At 44.3% G+C, this 27,167-nt stretch overlaps 1 protein-coding gene across 1 annotated transcript in view; it reads right to left on the bottom strand.

Moving 5' to 3' along the window:
* RPH3A (rabphilin 3A) overlaps positions 1-12,617 on the bottom strand; it is a 267,877-nt gene extending 255,260 nt beyond the window's left edge. Inside the window, exon 1 of the mRNA XM_088449094.1 lies at positions 12,276-12,617. The gene's annotated coding sequence lies outside the window, so the exon portion shown is untranslated. The remainder of the gene's footprint in view (positions 1-12,275) is intronic.
* Between the last annotated feature and the right edge of the window lie 14,550 nt (positions 12,618-27,167).

Genomic DNA, 27,167 nt, shown 5'->3' with positions numbered 1-27,167 from the left:
AGATAGATAAAAAAAATAGCAATGTTTCTAATCTGACGTGATCCTTTACAGTAAGCAATGGGGGATTACTGCATACTCTCCAGAGTGTAGTCTTTTTCAGTTCTCTATACAAACAATTTGGTCTGGCACATCTATTGGTGAGTGTCTGTTTTACTATACAGGTATTTTATACTCCACTGTAATGTTTACATACTGGCACTTTGCATAAAATACATCTTTCTACGGTGGCACTCACAGGACCTTAGCATCAGGGCCGGTTCTCCCGTTACGTATGGTACGCAGCTGCGTAAGGCGCCGCATAGTTAAGGGCGCCTCAGCTGCGTACCATGCAGGCCGCGGGCAGACTGGGGGCCTGATTCAGAGCCGAACGCTCTGACCAGAGCGCTCGCTCTGAATCAGGGCCCTCCTCCATGGGAAGGAGGAGGCGTTCCCATGGGAACGCCTCCGTCTGGCAGCCACGCCCCCGGCACGCCCAGCAAAGGGGGCGTGCTGTCAATCAACATCAACAGCACGCCCCCTTTGGTGCGAGACCCGGAGCGACGGAGAGCCCGTTCGTCGTACGCATGCACAATGGGGCAACAACGACCCGCTTGCGAGCGTCCTGCGCTCGCGAGCGGGTCTGAATGACCCCCTGTGTCTCTGTGACACAGCTGCACCGTGTGTGTAGCACTGACCGGACGGAGTTCGGTCAGCGCTACACAGCACAAACACACAGCTGCCGGCTCTGGCAGCTGTGTGTTTGCTTTAGCAGCTGATGAGAGTCAGACAGACTCTCATCGGCTGCTGCTCCCACTGCCAGAGCTGGACATCTTCCGGCTCCCGCAGTGGGTAATGTGAGTGACGCGTCACTCCCATAATGCAAAGCGGCGGACGGAGGAGCGGATATCGGCGGCAGGAGCAGGAGAGGGTTTCAGGTAAGTGGGTTTTTTTTTTTTTTTTATTACGTCTCTACTGCGGGGGGGGGAGGTGGATTACTACTGGGGGCACCACAAGGGGGGGATTACTACTGGGGGCACCACAAGGGGGGGCTACTACTGGGGGCACTACAAGGGGTGGATTACTACTGGGGGCACCACAAGGGGGGATTACTACTGGGGGCCCCACAAGGGGGGCTACTACTGGGGGCACCACAAGGGGGGCTACTACTGGGGGCATCACAAGGGGGGCTACTACTGGGGGCATCACAAGGGGGGCTACTACTGGGGGCACCACAAGGGGGGCTACTACTGGGGGCACCACAAGGGGGGCTACTACTGGGAGCAGTACAGGGGGGCTACTACTGGGGGCACTACAAAGGGAGATTACTACTGGGGGCACTACAGGGGGAGAATACTACTGGGGGCATTACAAGGGGGGGGAATACTACTGGGGGCATTACAAAGGGGGGGAATACTACTGGGGGCATTACAAGGGGGGATTACTACTGGGGGCACTACAAGGGGGGGATTACTACTAGGGACACTACAAGGGGGGGATTACTTCTGGGGGCACTACAAGAGTGGGGACTACTACTAGGGACACTACAAGGGGGGGACCACTACCGGGGGCACTGTAAAAGGGGCACTGCATAGGGGGTACCACTACTGGGGGCACTGCATAGGGGGACTACTACTGGGGGCACTATATAAGGGGAATACTTCTGGGGGCACAAGGGGCACTGCAGAGGGGGGACCACTACCGGGGGCACTGCATAGGGGGGCACCAAAAAATATAATCGCTTACCAAAAAATTTGGGCTAGGGCCGGCCCTGCTTAGCATGAAAGAAGACACACACTCTTCAATTGTTTAAATTAAACATTTCGGATTTTACTCTCATCTCAGTCACAAGATTAGCTTTTTCACTGAACACAAAAGATAAAATGACTATACACCACAAGACAAGTAAACCTGCCCTGTGCACAAGATTAGGAGGATGGTACTTTGTTCTACAAGAGAGAGATGGGGTATAATATTCGTTCCCTCTTCCTGTCTTGTCTTATTATCTTCCATAACACACTAACTCCCAACCTACAAACACACTGGCTTTCCGCAACACTTATCCCTGTCACATAGACCTACTTTTGCATGACTTATTCCTTTAACGTTCTGCCTCATAAAGCATATCTCCCTACTCTTATTCCTACATGCTTGCCAGTAAACAAATGGCTTCATTTTGACTTGTATGTATTAATAAGAACCATCGATAGGTTCTAGCCATAAATGAAGGGTCATTTCTAAACCACAAAAGTTTAAATCTGTACAATAATAGTTCCCTGGTGATGCCATGTGCCGATGATAGGGACACGTATGGATTTACAGCCTGAAGTGCAGCTACAAATGTTAGCTTTGCAGAGTTTGGCCCCATTGGTTTAAGCAATCCTCAGATGGCCTAAACTGCTTTAGGTCTATGGAGCCATTCTCACAGGAGAACTCTAACAACAGTTTTAAACCCACATTGGGCACGATTCAATTTAACGTGATTTGAATAGTGCCGGGAAGGAGCTCCCAGAGCTATTCAATTCAGCACGCTGTTATGTTGGAGAATGCCCGTTCTTGCGCCTTAAACATGGTGTTTAGTTGCGAGTGTTGGCATTCTCAGACATACAGTAAGTGCCCGGCGAGATGCAGTTTCCGCCAGGCTACGGGTAGAAAATGGCATCACGCCAGCAGTGTTGTCGGATTTCTGCTTAATAGCATGCTGAATTAGCGCTAATCAATTCGCGTTGAATTGAATTCCGCCTATTGTTTATTATACATATAAATACAAACATGTGTATTTTTTTTCTATGGGGGCAATGAAGGGGGGAAGGGGGGCGGGGGGTTGGGAATTCAACTGAATGTGATTTGAATAGTGCCGGGAATGCGTTTCCACGCTGTTAACCCCAACTAGAGTATTTCAGCTCAGTGTTATGAAGACAATGATATATTGTACGGTCATTCAGCTCACACCCTCCTGTCCCAGGTCGCTAGTAGACCTGGGACAGACCCTGGATATAGGGTCTTGTCCCTATACATACTATAGGAGGCACTTTGTACCATCTAGTCACATTTCTCTAGCAAAGCACTTTATTGGGCACCTTTCCAGTAATAATGAAATGCTTCAAAGTCATCAAAGTGACACCTGGGATAAAAAGAATCAAAGTGCCCCCTTATTCTCATTGTTAATTTCAGATATGACTGAAGCCAAATGCAGTAGGTTGTTAATTAATGTGATGTTTTTACAGTTTCAATGCTGCACATTTTCCAGGGTGTCCATCAACACACAATACTAGGCCGCAAGCAATTTACCATGGTATTTTCAAAGACCGTGAAATTACTGAGCAACTTGTGGTTGGCAGACTAGTGACAGAACCCTTAATATTTGGAGTACAAGGCTTACTAACACCAAAATACCATAAAAACTTCTTTTAATAAAAAATAAAATGTGTCAAACACATTTGTCAGAATAATCAGTTTATTTGAACTAAGCAATGTACAAATATACTGTAAATTTGCTGCCACTGTTGATCAGTAATCAAGAAAAATATTAATCTTTAGTAATTTTCTGTTTTCTTATTTAACAAAACTGACAATTAAACTAAAATAAAAAATTATAAATACATAGTAGAATCATATTGCCAATATACAATTTAGACACACCATTAAAAAAAAAAAACCTGGATCGTTATCTACTACATATAGTATCATTAAGGGAGAGATACACTGTGAGGCCAGGGTGACTGTGATATAGGAGATTCTACTAACAATTAATCTTATTGAGAGGATCATTTAAATTAATTGGATTTTCTTAGTGATTAACGGTTGATACACTTATGCTACTTAGCTATGCATGGAATCATTCTTTTAAACCTCCGATTGATAGAAGTACACGATTGTGTTAACGGTTTAACTCTGTTAATTTACCCATTTATCTTCCAACCCCAATCTTATATCCTTTACCTTTAATAAATATTATATAAACAGATAACAAAACAAAGTGGCTTGTTTATGAGTGATACAACATATGTGCAATCAGATGTCAGAGGACCTGCCAGGTTCCATGAACAGCTGAACCCAGGTAAGTAACCTTCTTGGACTGGGTTTTATATTTAATTGTGAGTGTAAATTATTCCCAGCACGTCTGTATATATATTATTACAGTACCTGTGCACATTATTGTTAGAAAACAAAATCGATGATTTTTTTCAATACATGTTACTAACATAAAATGAATAGGACATACAGCTCCATAAAAGGAAATGTATATAAAGAAGTTATTTTCTTTGCGGTCAGAACACACATTGGGCAGAGGGTTGAAGCAGACCTACAGAAATAAAAGTGCAGTACATTACAAACTGGATTGCCCATTTACAACAGCAGAACAAGTCACGTGTACAGTTGTTTTGCCAAATCCCTTTTTAATCACTTTCAGTTGTGGTGTGGTTTCCATAAAAGTGTTATGAAGACAATGTACAAATTTGGCTTACTAAATCTTGCTAGAAATCAATGGCGCAGTATACATCAGAGAGAATTAAGCTGTAGACTTCATCTATAACATGCACTGGAAGAGCACCACAGAAGCCTTTGGTTCATTTGGCATCACACTTTACTAGAAACAACATTTCATCAAATATAACTGTTCCATTTTCTCTTTTAAAAAAAAGTATCCTGTGTAGCTTTGTATCCCAAGCTGAGTACACAATAAATGATTTTTTTAACGATTTGCCCAATTCCGACGGAACGGAACAACAAATTTTTCAAATCGTCAAGTGTGTACAGACTATGCGCGCTCCTGCGGTGTCGTCCATCGCAATTTCAGGTCGGCCCTACATGCAGCTCAATCTGAAGATGCAACTGATGGTGCCATGCATGTGGATAAAGTGAGGGAACGATATATTGTATGGTCATTCACCAAATATTGTGGGGTGTACAGACCACACGATATGTCGTCTGTCACATCTGCCGTCAGCTTGATCGTCCATCGCATCTGCCGTTGTCTAATGTGTACCCATCAATAGATTAATCGTAAACCAAGATGACATACGGATATGTCCATTAAAAATACAGGACAAGACTCCATCTCTACCAGATCTCAGCATTTTGAAAAATTCAAGTAATTTTTCAAAATTAAATGTCTGCATGGCCCTCCACACAGCAAAGAAGACCCCTGACCCCCATCGCATTTCAATAATCTCTGCCACATAATCAAATTTTTTCAATGGTCCACTAACTCTGAAGCATTGAAGTGCCTATGCCATACAAATAGGAGCCACCTCTGTGGGTCTTTAAGGACCCCCAATATTTGTGCTGCCATTATCCATGAATATGCAAGCCATTTTTCAGAACTATGGAAAAGCACCCCTGATGGCCATATATAGCAGTCTGCCCAACAGCAAGTTTCTGAGTTGAGAGATAAAACGTGTCAGTGTTCATATACACTTTCCTGTCCAGAATAATTTATGGAGTGGAGGAATTAACAACATTGCTTTCATTGTAGCCTTTACTAAAAGCTGTATAGTGCTAGAATTCTAAACAGCTGATTGACCCAGCGCACATTAGCAAAGCATTTTAACAACACTACTTCCGAATCTTGTGGCCACCATAACTTAAACATTACGTTACAATTACTTGACTACTATTGGATATTTCATCTACCTACCTACTTTCAATTTATAGGACCGATATTTACTTGACCATTCCATAATCAATGTATCAGAAACTGTTATCTTTACAATTGTGTATTACTGTTTTGAGACAGCAAGCGTCTCTAACAGATTTTCATGCATGCGAGCATTGTATGAAGAAAACCGCAAAGTGATGTGTGTGACCACCAAATGGCGCTAGAACCATAAAATAAAGAGAAGTTTTAATTACTTTTTTCTTTCCTGACCCCTCGTTGAACCATATGATAGGAAATTTAAAATTTATGTCACTTATTCTTTATTAGGGGTGTAAGGTACGCTTGTGTCTCCACTAGAGGCTGCTTGACCTGGATGCACTTAGGTGTTGTATAAATTTACGTTCATTGTATCTTTACAACAGAAAGACTTCCAGTTTATGATCCGGGAGTTCCTCTACACATGTGTCATGAGACGCGCAACGCGGGGGGCTCTGGGAGAGATCCCTCTCACAGCACACTGCAATAAGAAGCCCATAGGCCTCTTTTGGGCATTGTCATCTGAAGATGGAGGTACAAACCGGGTCCAAGCTGCAGAAAGCTTAGAATTCCGAGGCTTGATGTATGAGAAATGCGCTCAAACCTCCAAAAACTGCATTTTTGGAGGTTTGACCAAATTTTTTTTAGCTTTGACGCATTCCTCTCTGAGTAAAGAGTTCCTATATGTGAATTTGTGCATACTTGTCTCTGTTTACTTGTGATGATTTATAAGCGTGTTGAAATATGCTTTCTAAATATTTGTTTTATAGCGGTGTGGTATAAAAGATTGACAATGAAAAGGTCGACAGTTAATAGGTCGACAGGGACAAAAGCTTGACAATGCAAAATGTCGACAGGTTGAAATGGTCGACACTTTTTTTTCTGGTCTTAATCCTAATCCTTCCCCTAGTGCTTAACGCTAACCCTCCTCCTAGTGCCTAAACCTAACACTCCTCCTGGTGCCTAACCCTAACCTCCCCTAATGCCTAAACCTAGCCTAACTCTCCCCCAAGTGCCTAATCCTAACCAACCCTTATAGCAGCCAAACACTAACCTTAAAAATGTTGAAAAAAAAAATTTTTTTGTTTTGACCACTTGAACATTTTGCACTGTCAACCTTTTGTCCCTGTCGACCTATTCATTGTCGATATTTCATCCAGATACAGGTTTAGAGTATTTTAATAAATGAATATATAGCTGACCCATCTGCTAATTCATGGTTTACATTTTTCTATACTAAAAAAGTACTCAATCACTTTATGGTCCCCAGCTCAAGTTTACCCAGAGCAACTGTTCTTCACCTTTTGCCTCTCTAAATGTCACCATCTCTCTGGGCAAACCTATGTGCTTAGGGGGAACGCTAGGTCCCCCTTGAAAATGAAGGATGACAGCAAGGACAAAGGGAATTTTGCACTGTGCATCAGCCATTTTGCAATTAGTAAATTCACTGTATTGGCTGCAACTATAGGTCTTTCCGCTATAAAGACAGAGGGCCTGATTCAGAGCCGGACGCTATTTGCGAACGGTTGTTCAGAAAAAGGGGCCGGCTATTTAAATTGAGCGCTTGCTCTTTGCGGTCTGTTGACGCCTCTATGTCTGAGCGAGTGAACGAAATATGCGCTCGCTATTTTGTAAAGACGCCCCCTGGCTGCTCGCATCCTACGTCATCTCCGCTATTTATTTGATTAATCGAGTACATCGAAAGGAGTCTGAACTGCTCGCAGTGCTTGTGGTTAGAAATTCCTACCGCAATCATGCGAACAGTTCAGAAACAACCAAGTGACGTGGCCGATGACGCTGCTTTGTTAATTATGCACACCCTTAAAACGCCCGTTTTGACCATTCGGCACGCCTGCGTTCGGAACTCCACTCCCCTTTTTCAAGCACCTTCCCCTGTTACCACCTACAAACGCCTCATTCTGTCACTCAAATTAGCAGGCATTCGCTATTTTGCGAGCACACAATTTCTGACCGCAATGACTGGTTCGCGCATGCGTATTACAACCCATACACATGCGCAGTTGAGCGAACATTGCTCGGAGCGAACGAGCGGCCGCTTACGAGCGGCTCTGAATCAGGCCCAGAGTGAGACAGGACAATAAATCAAAATATATTGTTTTCTGATAAAGACATAAGACTCATTTATAAAAGTAGAAACCACAGTGAAAATGTTCTTTTACCACATGCAATAACTATTTTTGCTCAAATGTGACCTGTTAATAGGGAAGTACATGGATTTGTGGGTCAAGAATGCAGCATTTGCGGTGTACAAATGTTTGCACTGTTTAATAAGAGGAGATGAGAGGATAGGTTGGACATTAGAAAATGAGGTAATCCTAAAGTACTACTAATTTTCTCTGTAAAGTGATATTTCACCATTCCCAATGGGATGTAGTTTTAATCCCGGCTGTCGGGAAGCTGGCACTCTTTTCCCACATAAGGATTCTCAAGTGTGTCAATTCCACAAAGATATAGTAGTTGTAGATTGACTTTCTGGGGGTAGTTCCTAAAATAAGGAAGTGTGATGCCCCTAGAAGTGCACTAGGAGGACACGTTAGTGCACTTGTGCAAATAAAGAAGCAGTATGACCATTAGTTTTAAATACCAACATTTAAGTTCTTCACAATTACCATGTCTGCTTTGGAGATATTTATCCACTGGCAGTTATAGTGCTGCCCATGGTGCAATGTCTGTCTTCTTTGTTCTGACTTTATATGCAGGATAAACCAAAAATGCAACATACTGTGCCCAGGATCTGTACAGTGTTTAGGTCAGTACTGTGCATAATGACAGTGGGAGATTCAAGGTTATCTATTTATCATTGTTTTTAAGACTACACAGCCACATGCAACCGTGAGGACAAAGGTCACTGAGTAGATTGGAGAGGGAAAGGAGCCACTTTAATGCTTTTAACATAACCACACCCCTCTTTGATATGGATATTCCCTTGCATCCTAGCGCTTTCCAGCATGGCCACACCCCTATGCAACACAGACATGCCCTTTTGACATCATGACACGCCCCCTTTTCCCAATCCAGGCTGCTAAATTGTTGGAAGGTATTTGTTAGGTCGTCACCAGATCATATGGTATGGACCCCTTTGAAACATGGTCATTGACCAATTCCCAAACAACTGATGTGCATTCCTGATTTTCCCCTTACTTATCAAACTGAGCACAGATCTGAGTATTCAGCAGTTATGTCAAACTACCACATCTGCCAAGCTTTCACCCACTACCAATGAGAGGTGGTTGATTCAATCAACAATTCTTGAAGCAAAAAAGAACAGTATTGTTAATGAAGAAAACACATGTGTAAAGGCGCCCATACATCTGCGACGGATCATCGCGATGGGATCGGAAACGCCATCGATGTTCCGCGATCCGTCGCAGTATCAATGAAATTATACATGTTAAATTTCACCAATCAATCATTTTTTGATCGTGATCGGCAGATCTGTGAAATCCAACATGTTTGAGTTCAGCGATCCTGCAATGCCGGGTTGCAGGATCGCAACATCGCGGCAATCCGTTGCAGATGTATGGGGGCCTTTAGAAAACAGAATGATTAATCTCTGCATTGTGTGACAATGGCTAGTCATAATCAGTAAATTGCGGTCTTTAAGAATTAATTATAGTATAGAAAGATGAATATACTCAGCTGCAGTACTTTTTACTAACTCACTGCAGTAATATGAATGCCAGCTCTGAAAATGTGGAAGCTAAATCTAGAATCAATAGAAGCTCGGGGTCAAGTTATCTGCAACCCTGAGTCGTTAATATTTCATTATCTGCCTGTGACCTGGAATTAATTGACATATATTTTTGCATGCAGTAAAACATGGCTTCCTTTATTCAGCAAAATGATGTGTGCAGCAAATGTAATAGTGGCACTCTGCTTTTTAGAAAACTTACCAAGACCTGTAGCTTCCCCAAATAAATCATTTAGAGTGACCTGTGCAATGCCAACTACAATACAGGTGCTGAAAATAGTTATATGGAGTGCCTATGGTGCAATATTATTATTCTATATAGGGCCCTATGAATTAATAATCCTGGAACTGCTGTGATTATAAAGTATCTGTCTCGTGGCGGATATTTAAATTTTTTATGAAAATATCCCCACTATGTACTAAGAGAAACTCGCAGGGAAAGCGGTTGCGATAACTGCTCTTCATGCAGGTTACATCCTCAGCATTTTGTAGGAGTCTTTCACATTTGTGATAGACTCCACGATGGGAATCTGACACTGCGCATGCGCACAGTGTCAGTTACTGCCCGCCGGCCGGATGCTGAAGATCCTGCTTGTCAAGCTGGGTACACGATATACGATGAATCGTATGATATATCTTTCTGCAGCAGATCGGAGCGATATATCGTACACGTCGTATAATGGGTGTTCACAACGGTCGTTCATCGCATTGTCCCATCTGTTGTTCTGCACGGCAGATGGGACGATGCAATCAACGATGCGGTTACATGCAGCATGTAACAATACATTGCGCCATCGTACACTGGATCGTGCAGTGTGTATGGCACAATGTATCATTACGTTGCATCATCGCTGGGTCGCACCGCCATATGGTATGTACCCAGCTTTAGCCTCCACATGCCACAGCAAATTTACACCATTTGAATATGGTGTAAACTAACAGGGCCAGGTTTAGTACATAGGAACCCATTAGTCCCCATTGATAATAATGGGGACGTGATCTGCAGCACGAATTAGCATTCTGCCGGAGATTACTGTGACATCTCCTGCATTACGCTATTAGCACATAGCAACAAACCACAAAATTATGCAGAAACTGCAGTTTCTACATAATTTTATAGCACAAAAGCTTGATAAATAGACCCCTAATTATTTTAATGTGCTTTTATGTACAGTATATTATATAATTTTACATATATTAGTTAATTGACTATATACTTTAGGTAGACCTCAACTGGAAACTCCTGCCCAGCAAATTATAAATCTAATATTGGGCATGCCAATTCAGATTAAATATTTTCCTCAAGGTTATTTATCAGTAGCGAAGATTGCCTATATATATACAGGCATTTATATTCAGCGTTCAGTGCACCTTTTCCCTGGTCAATAGAGCATGCTATGGTCTATGGCAAAGTACAGACAAGTGTTTTACTAGCGCTTTCAATTCCATTGATTTAGAGAGTCATTTGGGGGGAGGATGGGTATTCTAAGCCACTCCTTCCCTGATTCTCCCATATTTGAAGGCTACTGAACACATGAACAGCTTTCTAGGTGCAGTCTACTAGCACTTCCAGTCATGCTCCTTAATGGTATAAGTGTGCTTTTCATCCTTTTTGTTTTATCAAGTATTGACAAAACAAGTCATTTTATGTTTTAAAATATAAATAAAAATATTAGAAACATCTAAAAAAGCATGTTGCCACTAGGCATTACTACGGATAATCAAAATCCCCTACTAAAAATTTGGAATGCAGTGTGTACATACAAAGCAGTTTTTCAATGTCCGCTTTAAGCACAGCCAGGTTCAATATTGGTTTAAACACTTACAGAATGAATAATTCACTCAGCTTTATAACATAAATTTGCACTGCAGGGGACCAGCAATGAGAAAAACAGTTCAGAAACAGCTGGTCTGAAGGGTTAATTGTTATTAGTGCTAAAAAACCATTGCTAATCCGTATGATAATTGACAATCAGAATTAGGTGCTAGTGACAGCAAGTGTAAAATATAACATTAGTCACATGTCCCTTCACAAATGGATAAATAACTAGTGAGAACAAGCAAAACTGCTGCTTGACAATTACATAACGGTCGTGTGTTGTTTTAAAGAGCTTGCAATCTACTGCAGATAGACAAGCTTTGAACTGAGAGTCCAATTCTTCAGCAAGTAAGCCAGCATGAGTGGTTTACCATTATTTTCCCACAGAAAATGGAGACAAATCTTTCCACTCAGTGTTGCAGTCACTAGCATTCTTCCAGCACATGAGAGGTTAATGAAGCCTTGTCAATTGTGTCATCTGTGCAGGATGCCACTTTTAACCCCTGTATTGTCTGATGGATACAGCTGCAGTAAAGGAGTTAAATGCATCATGTTCCCAGACAAAGGGACTGACAGTACCCTGCACAATGCTATGCAGCACACATCTGCAAACTTGGTGCAGCATTTTGACAGCCCCATTGTGCAGCCGTCCTGTTTTCTGTTACAGGTGCAATCAATAAAGGAACCCCCTAAGATCTCTACTTCTGAAAATGATATCACTTTGCAGCACGAAAGCTGTGGCTCCCCTATATCAGTATGATTACAATGATTCTAGGATTTCCCATTGTAATCAATGAAGAAACCGGATATAACCTGCTCAAGTTTAGAGAACAGGCTGATTAGAGAGACATATTTGTACAAAGACCCTGGAAAAAACACTGCAAACATTTCATAACAGACAAGTTGAGTGACCTGGAATTATTGTTGTAATGGAACTGAAATTCCCCCTCCCTTGCTGTTGTAGTGTAGACATCATAATCGTATTATATGAAATATCAGATAACAGAGCAAATTCAAGTCTCCTTATTCAGACACAATACAAAACAATGAACATTATCATCCTCCATTAAAGGTCATGTACAATACCATGCCCACCAATGCCAAGCAAATCAGGAAATAATTTCATTTACCTTTAGGTGTATAAGCAGCTGAAGAAATTGTTGAAGCAACAGAGACTGGTTCTAGATCTAATACGCTTTTACTAGCAATCTCTGTTGAGTTGCTTGAAATGTAGAGGCAAAGTAAGTGCTATACTACATTTCAGTCCAAGCTTGTCTGCAGCTGACAGGTCTCTGGGAAAGACAGCAAATGCTTGTTCTGTTGGATCCCTTGCTGAGCAGGCAATGTATGCGCACTCTCCTGGGCTGGGAGCAGTGGGAGAATCAATACACCTCATCAGCTCAGAGGCTGCCAGAAGCAGTTAGCTGCAGAACACGCCTGGCTATGCTATGAATGAATCTCACACAACATGGCATGGGAGTGCTTAGCACACACCATGCATGTGTTCCTGTGCTCAGCCTTCTAGATTAATGACCTGGAACCTGCAAGCTGCACCCAAAATAAATACAATGTGTCTGTGCTGCTGCTTGTACAGTAACAGCACACAATTCTCCTGATACACTATGTCATTCTTGTATGATCAGTATGATTTAGATATAATCATTTGCTGATCATGCATATCCTTTGATAGTGAAAGCATCTTCAGGGGACATTTAGAGCTCGCTCTATTATGTTTCTTATCTAAACGACATTAACTGGAGAATTATTTAAATAGCAGTAATGATGATACACTTCATTATTACAATTCATTGTGCCCTGCTTGCATTGCTTGCTTATGTGTGCACGGCAGTAGGTTGCTGACATGGCTGCCAGGTACCATTACATATAAGGAATGACATTTTCAAATCTTTTATTTATAGACAAACGCACAGTAGTATGTTTCCCATTACCAATGTGAAAGACTTCTAATATTCTGGAGAGGGGCATAGCTAGACATGACTGGACCCTATAGCAAAAATATCCCCCCTTCTGATCCACTCATCATGCTCTGTCCTAAAGTCAGACATGCACCACCGAGATAAATGATAATAAATGGCAATAAAGTAATGCTATGGTGCACACAGGTTACTGAGCTAGAAGTACATTCCTCTTCCTTTCAGTCTGAATTAATCAATATGTATTATAGGCTTACTATATACATACATCTCACATGTAGCCGATTTGAGAACATTGCCCTCCGGTCATGGCCAGGGGTGAGGCTAGGTTTGCTTTCGGCCAAAGCATAAAATCAGCTTGGCGTCACCCCTCTCTTTTGGATCCAAAAGTGGAATATTTTGAAAAGGTACTTGGCATTTGGTCAAGCGGAAGACATATCACATTCTGCATGCAGGACTATAAACACAAATTGCGGGGTCCGGTACTGATGAAATAGGCAGCCCACACACCAGTTGGGGGATGCGGCAGAGGGGGATGGAGCTGTGGGTAATAAGGGTGGAGCTATATCGGGGGGCATCAATTGTTTAAAAATTCTCAAAGTTTGGGCTGTGGGGGCATGTCCGTCAGTTCAAATCCCGACGCCGGAAGATCGACAAGTGAAGATCCCGACAGGTGAGTTTTTTTAAGTATTACTAACCCTATTCTCCCCCCTAACCCTATCCCTCCGTTAGGGGTGCCTAACTCTAACTTCGCCCCCAAGTGCCTAACCCTAACCCCCCCCTGTAAGTGCCTAAACCTAACCCCCCCTCCCCCTCAGCCTAAACCTATGTCTCCCAGGGGGGTGCCTAACCCTAATCCCCCCTTCCCCTAGCCTAACCCTCCCGGGGTGTGCCTAACCCCTAGTCTCCACCAGGGGCCCTTAACCTAAACGGCTGTCCACACCCGGTGCCCGGCTTACCTTCGTTTGGTATGCCAGGCGTCGGGCTCCCGGCATAGGTATAATGACAGGCATCGGGATTTCTACGCCTGTCATTAGTCCCCTGTCGGGATTGCAAAGTTGGGAAGCCGGCGGTCGGCATTTCGACCGCCAGCTTCCTGACTGCATCCCGTGGGGGTGGTTGTTATTATAACATGTATTATAACATGTCAATCTATCATATGATATATAAAACTATACAAATACAGAAATATAGGTGAGAAAACTGCCATGAATACACACACACACAAAATCTATACTAAATATATAGGGAAAGCAATATCAATTCTACACACACACACACACACATATATATATATATATATATATATTGTCGAAGTCAAATAATTGAGTATGATCGTTTGCAATTATTATCTGACGATCTAGTCGTCTGTTGTCTGATAAAGGGTAAATCGGACGCTACTTTGCGTCGGTGCATTCCAATGTGCACAATTGCAAACCCACCACACACATACACTGATTCACATGAAGCACACACATAGACTTATATGCTTACACATAGACGCTATTTTGTGTAACCACATGCGTACACATAGATGCCCACGTGCGTCCTCACATACATACATATGAACATTTCCTACATCAATACACAGATGCACATATGCGAACGCATATATATATATAATGGTTCCTAGTTACAATAAGTTAATAAAGGTCTTTTTAACAAGTAATTTTGATGTAATATGTACTTAAATAAGATCTAAGGTTTAGAACATAGTAGACATGTCATGTTTGGCATTATATTAAATCACTGTTCATTTGCAGATCTCCGGTTCCATCGGCAAGGAGATCGCATCATGCATATGCAAGTTACGAACTATAGGGAGTTATTGGTTAGCATGTTAACATTTTGTATGTAGTGTCGGTAGCCAGTTTAACCAGTCCTTCGGCGGGAAACTACACAAAGCAACTGTTGGAGAACTAGGACACCCCTGATGACACCGTATGAACTAACCAATGAACAAGATGACCAGGAGCAAGGACCAATGGAATTATGCCAGCTTGTCTCTATTGTTTTATCTGTGACCTGTAAGGTATATAGGCTAGTGCTCTGGACACCATAAGGGAGTCATTTTCCCTTCTTTGATGACCGCAGGCTTCAGGATTGATACTTTTTCTTGTAAAATATAACATTTTGTGCTTTGGAACTAGAATAGGATTGGAAAGCAATTATTTAAATTTAGCGACTTGAAGCGCTAAATAGCAATTAAGGGGTATCCATAATATATATATATATATATATATATATATATTTATATTTAAAAAGCCAGATCCTCATAAAATACACAGAAAACGCCAGATCCACATAAAATATATTAAGAAAGCCAGAAACAGGCGGAAGGGGAAGTGCAGGAAAGGGAGAGCTGGACCTATTAAGGGCACAGGGATGGCTGGACATGGTGGAAAGGTGGCACAGGGCAGGGAAGGCTGGACCTTAATGGGGGGGCACAAGGCAGGAAAGGCTGGATATGGGGGCACAGAGCTGGAAAGGCTAGATTGGGGGGGACACAGGGCAGGGAAGGCTGGACTGGGGGGGCACAGGAGAGAGAAGGCTGGACTGGGGGGCACAGGGCAGGACAGGTTAAAAAACCTCCAGTTAAAAATGCCTATAAAACATATAATCTGATAAAAACACAGGTGCGTTCCACAGAGGAACGCACACCAGTTCTGCCGGAAATGACAGCCGGTTGATGACACACTTCCGGTACTCTGCTGGACTCATTACATGTGCCTCCACTTCCCTCTGGTCTGCAGGGTATAGACATCGCGTCTGCCCACTTCCGGTACTTGGCCGGACTCACTGTACGTGAGCACAGCTACATTTTCTGCATAGTTTGATCCACTCTTCAAAATCTTTTCATCTGTCTAGGGTCCCTCTCTCTATATGTCCACTGGAAATGGTTATTTTCCTTATATTTGTATATCTGGGTTCTCTAAATGACTTATAATTTTTATATTCCCTCTGGGGGGAAGGATTATACCTTCTTCTATATCCCCTATTTCTACTGAAAATATGATTCTAGGATCTATGAACAGGTATATGATTGGGAATAGCACATGCTGATTTAAACTGTACCTCCGGTTGGAGCAGGTGTTCAACTCCTCGTTTTCTTGTTTTAAAGAACATTCTTTCTTGTTTTAAGTCCTCTAATGATTATCTGATCTGCTATGTACCTCTCTAACGTTACATTTCTCACCATACCTCACTTTCCTTGATCAGGATACGTTCTACAGTAGATTTTGCGAGCGCTCGATTTCCGACCGCACTGACTGGTTGGCGCATGCGCATTACGACCCATACGCATGCGCAGATGTGCGAACATCGCTCGGAGCGAACGAGTGGCCGCTTACGAGCGGCTCTGAATCAGGCCCATAGTTCTAGGAAATCGAGCGCTCGCAAAATAGCGAGTGCCTGCTTATTTGAGTGACAGGATGAGGCGTTTGTGGGTGGTAACAGGGGAAGGTGCTTGAAAACGGGGAGTGGAGATCTGAACGCAGGCGTGCCAAATGGTCAAAACGGGCGTTTTAAGGGTGTGCATAATTAACAAAGCAGCGTCATCGGCCACGTCACTTGGTTGTCTCTTAGCCTGAACTGTTCGCATGATTGCGGTAGGAAAATCCAACCACAAGCACTGCGAGCAGTTCAGACGCCTTTCGATGTACTCGATTAATCTAATAAATAGCGGAGATGACGTAGGATGCGAGCGGCCAGGGGGCGTCTTTACAAAATAGCGAGCGCATGTTTCGTTCGCTCGCTCACACATTGAGGCGTCAACAGACCGCAAAGAGAGAGCGCTCAATTTAAATAGCCGGACCCTTTTTCTGAAAGAGCGAGCGCAAATAGCGTCCGGCTCTGAATCAGGCCCTATGTTCAGGCGCCGTGTGCAGTGAGGCAATGATTTAGATCCATAACAGTCAAGGTGTGTTTATCTTCACTTGTTTGCTTGACAATAGCGCTGAAACGTTGCACTGGAAAGCTATGTGATTCAGTGATTATTTTCAGTCTGGAGTGCCGCCGTTGGTTTTATATATTACAGCAGGTCTCCCAGGGGACTTTCTGAGGAGGGCAGCTATTGCAACAACCATTTGGAGTGCCGGATCGTGGAACTGTTTGTGTGTATATATATATATATATATATATATATATATATATTAGGGATGTGCAGGCTCGGATAGGTTCTGGTTTGCACGCCGAGTTCGGATTTTTTCCTCCAAAAAAACGGAACTCAGAAAGAGGCAAAACGTCATATTGCATGGACAAACATCATCATTCCTGGAGTCCAAGAATGATGATGTTTGTCCATGCAAGATGACGTTTTGCCTCTTTCTGAGTTCTGTTTTTTTGGAGGGAAAAATCTGAACTCGGCGTGCAAACTCGAACCTATCCGAGCCTGCACATCCCTAATATATATATATATATATATATATATATATATATATATACACACACACACACAGGGCCGGCTCCAGGGTTCTGAGCACCCTGTGCCAACTCTTGAGAGAGCACATAACCGTGCGACCGAATTTGGGGGCGTGGCCTAATTACCATAGGCCACGCCCCCGTGTGACGTTATTTGGAGGCATGCCCGCATGGCACGCCTCCAAATAACGTCAGGCAGGGGGTAAAGCCCAGCACTCCGTCACTGGCTGGGCTTCCCCCAGCCCTCTCCCGTCAGTGAATGGTTGCTGCGCACATGCGCGCGGCATCCATTCACTCTCTGGGGGTCCGGCACCGCCGCACAGCTGCGTCGGTGGGGGTCCCTAGCCTCCCGATTTGCCCACCCACGGGCCACTTCTCTGAAAAGCGGGATGCTGGGGAGGGGTGCCGCCCTCTACGGGTGGCACCCCTGTGCGACCGCACTGGTCGAACACCCCTAGAGTCGGCCCTGTATAAATATATATATGTATGTGTGCGCGCGGAGCAGTCAATACAGGAGACCCCTATGGACTAAAATTCTGTTTGTATAAACATATGGTAAAAGCAATTCACCCTACTCTGCAACCTCTCTTTCTCTATACATACCTCTCAACTCTTTCATCCCTTGAAGAGGGACACTTCATCCCTTGAAAAGGGGGCGGGGCTTCCCGGAAACGGCGCAGCCTTGCAGCAACCCCCTTTTGTGTCATTATAGGGGGTGTGCCCAGCACTCTCTGAGATGCTGGGCAGCCCCTAGGCTCTCACTACACAGGGACATTTTCATCCCTTGAAAAGGGGACGGGGCTTCGCTTGAATGGCTGTGCCTTCCCAGAAATGGGGCGGAGCCTCATGGCAAACTCCATTTGTGTCATTATAGGGGGCATGCCCAGCACCCGACGAGATGCTGGGCAGCACCCAGGCTCTAACTACACAGGTGAACAGATGCAGTGCACAGTTCACCTTTGACACACCCGCTGCTCTGCTATGCAGAGCAGCGGTGTGTGCTCTCCCCAACTTCCCCACCCACCACGGGACACTGCAGCCCGTGGGTGGGACAGCTGGACTGTCCCAGAAAAACGGGACTGTCCCGCTCAAAGTAGGATAGTTGGGAGGTATGCTCTATAATATATATATATATATATATATATATATATATATATATATTATACTTATACATACTTTGAGAACACTCCAAGCAAGTCATTTGAACACCAAACCTCCTTGTCACACTCACAACCTGGGTATGTTTCCCCTGCCGCCAGGTCACTAATCGATTCTGCCAGCATTCTCTGTCACGCCCTAGACACGCAGGCTTCAGTATTTCCTGGCCTGCCAGGCCACAGACAACAACAGAGCCTGCCCTAGGGTATTGCAATGACAAGTCCCGATCACCTGACTGTAGCGGCCAAACGAGTGACAGCCTGAGCCTTCCCGTACCACCTGACTCTGCTCAGCCTATCCCAGGTAACCCAGGGGTATATCTCCCAGCTGCTAGCTCTACCAAATTGCCAGTACAATGTCTAACCTCAGTCTCTACTGAGTAAGCTATGCTGTGCTCCGATTGCATTCCTGGATTTCCATTGGTGCAGTTTGCTGCACGGACTCCTGCAAGTGTTCTACACCTGTGGCAGCTATTCCACTGGCTGCACAGGTAATCTCAGTCTGAACCAGTACCATGTCTGTGTATATACCATCCATGCTACACAGTGAGTTTTTGCTATTTCCTGCTCCGGTGTCTGGTTTGCATCTGGTCCTGCTACCATCTGAGTGATCCTGGACTACAGTGACCACCCAGTTCGAGCCTGGTAAATACATTGCCAAGATCTAACACTCCAGCATCCCAGATTACAGATACAAGAAGAGTATTATTATATTATCTACACTAACAACCCAGTACCAGCCAGGTCAATCTACTGCTCTTCTCTACTATACATACTTACCAACCTATCTCCAACACCGAAGTCCCTGGTGATCTTGTGGGTACAATCTGGCATCTCTCTCTGCCATTTGAGTCCTGGTCAGGGAAGTGTTCTCTACCTCAAGCCTCAGGCCTGCCAGCTTTCTCTACACACCTCCAGACAACCATACAGACTTTTCTGAGACACCGGGTCCACAAACAAATACAAGTCTGACACTCCTATACCATATTTATACATTTAATCATAGTTGCCTACCTTTAGAATATCCTCTCTGGGAGAAGCCTGGAGAGGAGACGTATGTGGGCAGTAATGGGGGCGGAGTGGACTATTTGTGTCATTAGGTCTCACCCCCTTAAGGCAAAATGCTATGAATTGTGCACATTTAAATAGGTGGCAGGGCCAAATGATGCAATTATCATAAAACCCTGTCATTAGACCCTACCCCCTCCTCATGGATTTGCAGATTCCAGGTAAGATTCTGCCCACTTCTCCTGAAAGTGGGTGGGATGCAGGAGGACTGCTACTCTTCAGGAGGTGCGGGGGTTGGAATGAGTATGTAATGCCGGCTGTTGGTGTGATGTCTCCTGTCAGAATACCAACAGCGGCATCCCGATGGTTGGGTAAGTATACTTAACCTCCCCCCTAACCCTAACCATCCAAACTTGTAGTCTAAACCAACCCCCCCTAGTGCCTAACCCCCCCCCCCAAAAAAAAAAAAAAAACCTAACCCCCTAACCCTAAAGGTGCCCACACACATACCGACTATACTCACATTCCAACAATGTGTCCGATTTCCCTTGAAACTTTCCCGGCAGCTCTGCACACAATATGCTATCCAATCTTCATCCAATCTTCATCCGATCTCCTGCAGCCAGACTTTTTCACAGTGCATTTGAGTCTAGATCGTAAGATCTGCCCCACAGTGTGGCAGATCTGAAGATGTGATGTGCGACCTGCGGGGGCGCGCATCGCATCGTGAGTGGCCAGCTTAAACCTGCTACGCTCTCTAAATCAACACCCCCCCCGGTCGGGCTGGCATCCTTCGGCATTCCGGCGGCAGGATTAAGATAGGCGTCTGTATTTCGACGCCTATCTTAAGTCCCTTGTTGGGATTTCATTGTCGGTATTGAGACTGGTGGCATCGCGACCACTGGTCTCATAACTACATCCTGTGTGGGGGCTACCGGAAAAGTGAGGAGCCCTCCGAAAGGTTCCGGGAGAGTAGGCAAGTAAGCACTTAACATGTAAGTTATCAGTAACAGTGTGATTTGTGTGCACCTTGTAATTCAGCTAAACCCAGAATACTCCAGAGGTGCCCAAATGCAGCCCTCAAGGCTCCCCAACAGGTCAGATTTTAGAGAGATCTATGGTTGAGCACAGGTGACTTAAATAGTACCTCAATCAATGTGATTTAACCACCTGTGCTCAACCATGGATCTCTAAAACCTGAACTGTTGATGAGCCTTGAGTTTTGGAACCTCTGGAATACACAATTATCTGCATACCCTACCTGGGGCTTGAACACACAACATTATACTCCAGTCAGACACCTAAAACATGGAGCCATTTACATCTGCATGGGAAGCCTAGTAATACCACTTTTTCACCAAAATTCCGGGTCTGACCCGGAGGTTGGAACAAGGTTTCAATCTGGATCAGACCCAGAGTTTAGCCGACGCTGACCCAATATTTTCCCGAGCCGGCACCGTTCACACCGGAGCCGGGTCTGCACATAGACCCGGCTTTTCTGGCGTTGCAGTAGACACTTGGAGATGCCGTCATCTCCAAGCGGCACTAAAGCCAGCCAATCTGCAGGCACACGGCTCGATCCAAGTCACGGTGACCCGGATCGCTCCATTTATACTGCAGGGTTTCATGGGTTATTCCCGTGTTAAATCCTGCTAGTTATCTGGGTTGGATTACCGGGTCACTCGACCTGGCAATCCAACCATTTCCCCTTTTACACCAAGGAGCTACCCAGGTTAACCCTGCAATAACCCGGGTTTTAGCTCTGGTGTAAAAGGGGTATAATTCTAACAATATGAAGCTAGTTGTAGTTGTCAGTATAAAACCATTGCAGTTAAGCAGATCTATGTAGTGTGCAGCCACACATCCAATCCTCTGCAGCCACACACTACATAAATGTGACCATTTCAGTCACAGGCATCTGAATTTGTGATCCTGCAAAAGGACCATAGAAAACAAATGGCACTGTTCAATTAATAAATTAAGCAGCACCTGATTAGATAGCTGCAGTTCTGTTCAATTTGGTGCTACCTGGAATGAATAATTCCATTGACAAATTTTACATATTGATGTGTGCCTTCTGTGGCTCAAATCAGTTTAATGACAGGGGCTAAACAGTGTGGGTGCTGTGTAGGAACACCTGTCTTTCTATAGCGCAGAGTGTAGGACATGCCTACTGAGATGGCTCTCACTTGTTGGATTTCTCTGATAAACTGCAAAGCTGCAGCTACAAGTCAGAATAAAACAAAAATAATGCATTTTACTATTATACCCCATATATGAAATGCTCTAGTTTTTGGATTTAATCATCCTTTAATACATTTGACCACAGTTAATACATTGTGGGGTAAGTCATTTTAGTTTCAAGTTGCAGAAATAATATTCAGCTATCATTTGCTCTAGTGTGCTTTCTCCTTCTGAGAAACAATCCAGGCTTCCTGCTAGGATCATGTTTCAAGGTAACTTACTGCACAGTTTGAATAGCTTAAGGGCCCCATACACGGTGCAATATGCACCTTGCGATGCGACGGCCAATCCGACGGCTGACATATTCGGCTGTCCCCACGCACTGAGCGGTCCGGTGGCCGACCACCCGATATGCCTTCCCCCACCCGCATAGCGCTGCATGGAATCGTTCGTCGATCCCCCAGATCAACTGGACATGTAGAAAAATATGTCTGGAAGAGTGACATACGACCCCACGGGAGCACGCAGCAGAACGATATCATGCCCACACACGGAACGATATAGCGGCAATATCATTCAAAACCGTCGAATCGGACACTATATTGATCCGTGTGTGTGGGCCTTTAGAATTCATCCTGGGACAAAGCAGAAGTTATATGGTTTCTATAGCAAGCAAAATCTGAAATGCATTTAGCACTAGTTACTGTATATTTAGCAAGCAATATAAACAGCATATTATTATAATCAAATATATTATAACGCTTTGCTTCTGATGCAGGCCTGGAGAATTTGCTGAATTACCTCACTGTGATTTTAGCTTGTGGACAAATTTATCCTTGTTTAATAATATTTTATTTAGTGTATTATGGAACTGAAATAAGGTTAATGCTTCAACTCCTAATATTCGTTTAGACCTATGCAAACAATGTATATGTTATCATCAGTTTGCAGAGATGCTTGAAAACATCAACTATATGTGCATAATTACCAACATATAATGTCATTATTCTTTCATTGTGGATTTGCCTATATTTTACTTTTCCATGAATGAACGGTGACCTCCTTCAAGATGACTGACAGATCAGAAAATTGTTCTGAAGTACTGTCCAAAATTACTGGTGACATAAAGAGTCCTTTATGAAGCACAACATTTGCATACCCACAATATCTTTTTCCTGTGCATATCAATGTAGCAGTCTTCAGAAAGACACTATAAAAATATCCTTTGCCTATTATTTTTTTTTTTTTAATAAATCTGTTTGTTTGTTTTACTGTACAGCACAAAGAACACCAAGGTGCATTCCATATGACTGGAGTGTCATAAACCTCCAGGCTGATGCACTCCGTAGCCACACGAGGCACATTGGGTTAAGTTTTGTGGGTTGGGACAACTGGTTGGTCATTTCTAGTTGGGGGTGTGGTTTAGCTATATGGTTTGAGCTTGTAGGAGAGGCTCTTTCTCTCATCGTTGACTTTGCTCACTCTTCCGCTTTTGTCTTTTGGGGTTTTTTGAGGTTGTTTTTTGTTGGGAGTTTGTGGCCATGTTCAGAATGGTTGGTGGTTTGAATGGGGTTTTTTGTGTTGTATCCCTGGGATGTGGCTCTTGCCCTGGTGAGGGGCACCACTGGGCCAGGGTTTGGGTTGGCATCAGTCAAAGCCAATGGCGGCTCTCAGTTTAATTGAGTAGGAGTATTCTACCCATAAGGGTTGGGGCTTTGGCCTTTCCCCTTGCGAGTTGTCAGACAAGAAGATTGGGCGAGTAGCTTTTCTCCTTGCCAACTGTTCAGATTTTTGTCCATATCTTTTAGGTTTTGTATGCCTTTAATCAATTAAGTTTTGTTATGCTAGGTCGTTCACCATACACAGTTTAAGAATATCTTTAAATAGGTAAAATTAATGGATGTTCACCTTATAATTAAAAGCTGTCCCATTTCACCCCCAATCCTGTTGTCAGTGTTTTTATTTATTTGGTTAAGTTTAGTGTGCGTGTGTTGGATGTGGAGTTGTTCAGTCGATAATAATACAAACACAATAATAGTATAATACATAAAGACATTGTTGTACAGTGTTTTTCTCAATAAATATATAAACACAGTGTCTTTGCTCTCTTTGTAATGTAAAAGCATAGCAGAGTATTGAGATGTTAAAATAAGAAAATGGATATAAGTGTGAGAAATTATCTTTTTTCCTGCACCAGTCTTTATGGTATTCCTGTTAAGTAGAAATGGGGTTAACACGGACAATGAGGGAGAATCCTCCTAGGGAATCTAGAACATAATTCTTCATTGCAGTAATTGTTGAGGATGAGTAATCATTAGCTGCAAATTACTTATATAACAAACAGTTTTAACAAACTAACTAAAGAATAACAGACCCTTATACCCAGTGGCGGACTAGAGCATGAAGGACCCACGGGGAAATGCAATAATAGAGGCCCACAAAGGAGTATGGCCAGTCACTGGAGGGGTTGTATATATATCCAGGGCCGGTTCTATGGTTACGTGTGGTACGCGGCCGCGTAAGGCGCCACATAGTGAAGGGTGCCGCGGCCGTGACCATGCAGATTTATCAGAGGCTTACCGCGGTGCAGACTGTGTCTCTGTGACACAGCTGCACCGCGCGTGTAGCGCTGACCGGACGGAGTTCGGTCAGCGCTACACAGTGCCAAACACACAGCCGCCGGTGCCGGCAGCTGTGTGTTTGTTTCAGCAGCTGATGAGAGTCTGTCAGACTCTCATCGGCTGCTGCTGCTGCTTCCACTGCGGGAGCCATCTTCCGGCTCCCGCAGTGGGTAATGGGAGAGACTTCATGACGTCATGAAGTCTCTCCCATAATGCAAAGCGGCCCTGGAGAATGGTCAGGAGTAGCTGATAGCGGCGGCAGGAGCAGGAGCGGGGGGTTCAGGTAAGTTTTTTTTTTTTTTTATTACGTGTGCCTCTACTGGGGGGGCTACAAGGGGTGATTACTACTGGGGGTACTTGAAGGGGGGATTACTACTGGTGGTACTTGAAGGGAGGATTACTACTGGGGACACTTGAAGGAGGGATTACTACTGGGGGCACTAGAAGGGAGGATTACTACTGGGGGCACTTGAAGGGAGGGTTACTACTGGGGGCATTGGAAGGGGGGATTACTACTGGGGGCACTTGAAGGGGGGCTACTACTGGGGGCACTTGAAGGGAGGATTACTAATAGGGGGACTACTACTGGGGGCACTACATGGGGGGGAACCTCCACTGGGGGCACAACAATGGGGGGACTACTACAAGGGGGGACTACTAGGGGCACTACAAGAGGGGGGATTACTACTAGGGGCACTACAAGGGGGGATCACTACTGGGGCACTGCATGGGGGGGACTACTACTGGGGGCACTATATAAGCTTACTAATGGGGGCACAAGGGGCACTGCACAGGGGGAACCATTACCGCGGGCACTGCATAGGGGGGCGCCAAATAACCTACTCGCTTACCAAAAAATTTGGGCTAGGGCCGGCCCTGTATATATCTATGAATATATAGATGTCCTTGGTCTGGAACTCCCAATAACAATGTTTAACTGCTGTCGGTGCCCTCACAAAAAGAATGTACGGTGCAAAGGTGCGGCACTCATGGCATCTTAGAATGAAAAGTCAAAGATAGGCTGGTGCAGATAGGTTGTGGTGAGTATGCAGGGGTCAGGGAGGTAGTGCAGTTAGGGATAGGTACTGGTGAGTATGGAGTAGTCAGGGAGGTAGTGGTAAGCACAAAGGAGTCAGAGGTAGTGGTGAGCCACCCAGTAACCTGTGCAATGCTCATCAGTTGTGGGAAAATGAGACCACTACACATGTACTAACATTATGCCACACTGTAGTGCCCCCCACATTGTCAAACTGTAGTGCCCACATGTTATGCCACCTGTAGTGCCCACATGTTATGCCACCTGTAGTGCCCACATGTTATGCCACCTGTAGTGCCCACATGTTATGCCACCTGTAGTGCCCACACAGTGTACTCAGCAGCAGCATCCTCAGGCAGCCGGCAGAGCGGCAGTCACAGCCTCACAATACGAGACACCCATGAGGCTGCACTGCTGCTAAACTCCAGGTCAGAGGAGCATGTGATGGGCTCCTCCAATCAGAGCACAGCACATGCTCCTCTGACCCCGCTGCAGAGACTACTGGGAGTTATTACCCAGTAGTGCACTTCAGTGCTGAGTGTGACTGCTCTGTGCTCCTGTCCCCTGCGTGTAGCTGCTGGCCGGGGTCAGTCACAGCCTTGATGACTGCCCGGCAAGCAGCTGGACTGCACCTGCCATGCAATTACACACAGCGCCGTAGGCCATGCCCTCCCATGATAGAGGACGTGGCTACAAATCAGTGGGGCCCATCGGGGATTTCACCTAATCCCCGGCGGCCCAGTCCAAGCCTGCTTATACCTTATACTAGAGAGAATCCATGTTAATATTAGAGACGTGCGCAGACCCTCATGCTTTGTTTTTGTTCTAAATTATCGTGATTTTGAAAAAACCACCCTCAAATGTTTTGGTTTTGGAGTTTTAAAATTTTTTATAAATAATAAAAACCACTAACATTATGTAGCTTAAGGCCCCCATACATCAGAGAGGGATCACTGCGATCGGATTGGAAACACCGATCCGCCGGTCGAAATGCCGACGGATGGACATCGATGTTCCGCGATCCGTGACAGGATCGGTAAAATTATACAGGTTAAATTTCACCGATCTGCCAATCACGATAATTTTTTTTGTTTTGAACATGATCGGCAAATCTGTTGGATTTCACAGATCCGCTGACCCAGCATCTCTGGATTGCCGCATCGCGATGATCCGTCTCTGATATATGGGGGTCTTTAGACCTTATAGCACCATAATGTGTCATGTGACACTGGTCAGTGGCCCAGTTATTTTGGGACTGGTAAGGCAGAGGGCTGGAATGATAGATTAGTGAGGATACAGTTAATATTTATAAATTGTAGTGTAAAATTATTGAAGTGCGTTACAAAACTGTTTATATTTTGCTACTGTTAAATTATCATAGAAATCCTTAATGCCCATGGGACCCAGAAATGGCCAGATAGGACCCCAATTTTCTAAAGTGAGGGGTCACAGGGATCAGCATATATATTTTTGTTTAGCATGAACATGGATCGCAGTTGCTAAAATATGCTAATGCCTTCCAAACCATAGTCAAGTATAGGGCCACCCACTGCTGCCTTCTCATATCCATCTGACAATGTACAACAGCGTAAACATTGGTACCATCGATGCAAATCTGGCACTCACACAACATGTGAGTCAAGTCTGACCAGCCGCAAACACT

Source organism: Taudactylus pleione, unplaced genomic scaffold (assembly GCF_031769625.1).
Source record: "Taudactylus pleione unplaced genomic scaffold, aTauple2 ptg000479l, whole genome shotgun sequence".
Classification (NCBI taxonomy): domain Eukaryota; kingdom Metazoa; phylum Chordata; class Amphibia; order Anura; family Myobatrachidae; genus Taudactylus; species Taudactylus pleione.
The sequence above is the reverse complement of the archived record's forward strand: the minus strand, read 5'-3'. Positions and strand labels throughout refer to the sequence as shown.